This window comes from Octodon degus, unplaced genomic scaffold (genome assembly GCF_000260255.1).
Source record: "Octodon degus isolate 3935 unplaced genomic scaffold, OctDeg1.0 scaffold00034, whole genome shotgun sequence".
Taxonomy (NCBI): Eukaryota; Metazoa; Chordata; class Mammalia; order Rodentia; family Octodontidae; genus Octodon; species Octodon degus.
In genome coordinates, this window is record NW_004524610.1 from 8,616,230 (window position 1) to 8,620,379 (window position 4,150).

Here is a 4,150-nt window from a genome sequence, read left to right on the forward strand (position 1 = left end):
TTCTTTCTTCTTTCTTTCTTCTTTCTTTTTCTTTCTTTCTTTTGCAGTACCAGGGATTGATCTCAGGACATTGCACTTGTTGGACAAGTGCTTATTCTACTAAGCTATCTCCCTGGCCCTCTTAGATGTTTTTTGAACAGGAAAAGAATCCTGGATTTAGCACAAGTTCTAGATTCTTGTACCAACTGTTATTTATGGCTTCAATTTCATTTTTAAAATGAGATATTTTTAACACCCCCCATTATTTTTCCTCATCTGATGACCTCAAGAAACACAGAGAGGCTGCTATTTATTTAGGGTTTGTACTTTTCCATGCAGGTAGGGCTGTCTCTAAGCCTGTAAGAGTATGTACCTCTAGGACTTAGGGACAGCTTTCTTGGACTGTTGGATAGTGGTCATGTTTGAGAATGGATTCCAGCAATGATCAATGCAGGATGGATGAGTACGTTCTCCTCCATGATCCCTTTAGCCTCAGGTCTTCCCTGAAGAGATAGGTAACCTAGACAGTGCAGCCATGAACACTAATTTTTCCAGTTATATTGCTTCCTGATGAATGATGAAGGGTTGAATTATTTATAGGAATCTGTCAGGATTTTTTTTTTTTTTTTGCGGAACCAGGGATTGAACTCAGACTGAACCAGGGATTGCCTTGCACTTGCCAGGCAAGCTCTTATTCCACTGAGCCATCTCCCCGGCCCCAGGATTTTAAATATATGCTAAGGGAGAGAGAACAGGGACTACCCAGGCATTTTAGGAACTATTGTCTTAGCTGCAGTTGATTGTATAATGTTGAAATTGCCGAGTGACCTGCTCATTAGAAATATTTCACTCTTGCTGTTTCTTTGCTGTGTAGCCTCCTGGTTGCAGGTTCTCTGTCATTGTAGTTGCAATGTAATCAGTCAGCAAATATGTTTTGTCTCTTCCAAGTGCTAGGCCAATACTTCTGGAGCTAAGAGATGTGGTCTCTGTCCATGTTCTTGTAGGGCTTTAGGATGAGATGGTTCCAATAACGAGGATCTGAGCAGAATGTACTGGAAGGAGTGAAGTAGGCAGGACTCAGGTTTGGGGAATGTGAAGAGAGAATAGGATGTTCCTCATCCAGGAGGTGACAATCTGACTTGTATGGAGCAGACGAGAAGGGGAGCAGTTTTCCAATGTTAGATCGGTCACTTGGCACAGTGTGGAGGCAGGGGGAAACACTGCTCATGGATCAAATCAAACTATATTTTGGATGCAAAAACTTGATTTGGGCAGGGTTACGGGCAGGTCTATAAAGAAGACACTATGAAACTGGGGTCACATTGGTGTCTGCCTCGGAATGACTTTGGTGTCTATAACAAGATTTTGGGTTTTATTCTACATAAAATAACAAGCCAGCAGAGAACAGAGATTTTGTGTCTCGCAAGTAGAATTTTGTTCTGATGGAAGTTAACTCTTGATTTAAGAGTATTTTGACTTTGATTGTAGTTTTTCTTTTAGACCAGCCGATCCATTGAGTTCCAGGCTCACTGGCAACTACCCTGATTTATCAGTGTAGATTGGAAAAGTGGTGTTCTAGTTTGTGATTCAGTCTGTAGTAATTTTTGCCAGTGTCAGTTTCTTCTGGGGTCTGATCACCTATGAATATCTCCACAACCTGGACCAGTCTGTGTAGACCATTCTGCCACCCTGTGAAGTGTCCTAGCTCCTTCGTCAGTGTACCTGCAACTGGCAGTCAGCAGTGCGTGAGATCGAGACCCCACATCCTCAGTCCTAACTTGCCATGACATTTGGGCATGTGACCTCTAATTTTAGAAACTTGAATACGTTTCATGTCGGTCTCTGAACTGCTTTGGGTGGCACGGTGGCCACGAGTGTCAGGGCACTGCTGTTGCTTGCGAGGATGGTGCCGCATGATGTCCAGGCACCCTCGTGGTGTCTGTGACATTCTGTACATGCGGGAGGAGCACTGTAATAGTTCACTGGAGAATGACTTCACAATCAGGTTTCTCTAGTAAGTAGTTCTTGAACTGCTTCAGGAATCTGCTGATACTCTGCCTTATCTATAAATATAAAATTGCTTTAGATTGACTCAACTTCACTGAAGAGTTTTCTTAAGAAAGAGGCTCATTATATCAAGGATGTGAATGACTATAATTTATGGAGAAGAGAGTTCAAGGCGGTGTGTCACAGATACAGGTTGACAGGCGGGTGGCTGATTACAATCATCTGATTACAATCTGTAATCGCAATAAACATTGTCACATTGGGGCACCCCAGATGGCAGACTTCTCTTACTCTCAAATAAGATAACTTTTCATACTAGCATATTAACACTAAGCATAAGTAGATAAAGGAATGAGCTGGTATGCATTTTCCCCACCACATGTGATTTAAAGGTGATAGCTATGAAACAGAATGTTCCGCTAGTACTGTCAGGAGAGATGCTGGTTACCCTTGGGGCTCTAGTAAGATACTTTGATTAGAAATGTCTTTCTGTCTTGGAAAGGTCATTTCTCTCTTGCAGCCTCTCGGTTAGTATTGGCAGCCTCCTACTGGCCAGTAGGGATCAGCAGCATGTCATGTTTATCTCCTAGGACGTGGTGGGACACCAAGAAGACCACCTACCTGGTAATGTGTGCTAATTATCCTCAAGGAAGACGAACTTCCAGGTTTTCAGTGTGCCACCTGGTCAGTCACTGGGATGTTTTACACCCATTTTGCTTTCTGGTTTTTAGAGCAATGGCATTTTGGGGTGCTTGTGCGAGATATGTGGCATGATTTGGATTTCATTGCATACATGACAAGTGTGAAATTGCAAGTTTCTGGAGCACAATTATTCTGGAGGCTTTCTCTCCTCAGTACTCTAAAACTTTTTAATCAATTGCGATAAAAATAAAATCTGAATGTGATTCAGCATTTTAATCTCAGCTTTTCTGGTAGGGATTGAGTTAACTTATAAAGACTAAAATTTAAGTTCTTTATTTCTGAACTCTTTATTTCCTTTACATTTCAGTGTGTGTGTGTGTGTGTGTGTGTGTGTGTGTGTGTGTGTTTTCTTGCGACAAGGGCGGGGGTAGGCAGTCAAGACAGGAAGCAGAGACAAGCCCTTAAAATTGCCTCTTACCCGTCTAGAAAAACCTCTCTCAGCGCTCCTCGTTTTTTCTTAGGGTAAGTGGTTTCACAAAGTGCTGGGTAGGATAATTTCCCTGGATTTTAATGACCTGAAGAATTATTCAAAATTTCTTCCAGAACACTAACTGGAAGGATTGTGGTCTGTGTGGTGTGTTTCCCTCTTGCTTTTCTGGATGATCACATCTTCAGACTCAGCAGGCCACCCCAGAGGTGACCCTCAAGGAGCTGGAGAGCTTCTTCTCCCTCCCAACCACTCCTATCCGCGAAGCCCGAGTGTGCGGTAATTGCTAGGGTTTGGTGTCACCTCCCTTCCCATCTCTGGTCCTCTCTGCTGCCTTGTCTCCGCAGTCAGGTACAACTCAACCCTCAGAACAGGTATTTAAAAAATGTTTGTATTCGTGCATAGATTCAGTCTGCAGAGACTGCATGCACCATGGAGCTGCTGCACGTGCACAGCACGTCTTCGTCCTTTAAGTCTTTTTATGTCCCTTTCACACCACCATCTCTTTTTCTCTTTCCTGTTTTCAAAAGTTCTATCTCTCTGGTTCTTATTAGATATCTTTTATTTGGCTTCTTGATTTATTTACACATTAGGTTTCTGAAATAATGGAAACCATGCAGTATTTACACTTACGCGTCTAATTTGTCTTCCTTAACGTTATGGTCTCAAGATGCATCCATTTTCTTACAAATGACTCAAAGTCATCTTTCCTTACAGCAGAATAGTCCTCTATTGGGTAAAAATGCCACGTCTCTCCTGTGTTCATCTTCTGATGGGGACACAGGCCACCCCCGAGAGTTAGCTACGTGCTCTGTGCTGCCGTGCGCATGCGTGGGCACGGACAGCCGTGAGGCGGCATCTTTGCCTCTTTCAGGATGACACTCAGAGGAGGGACAGCTGGACACATGGAGTTTCTGGTCTTAACTTCTAGGAAGAATGTGCATGCTGATTTGCATACTGGTTGTACCAGTTTCCATGGCCACCAGCACCAAAGAAGTGTTCACCCTTGCAGTCTCGCCAGCTTTTGTTCTTTCT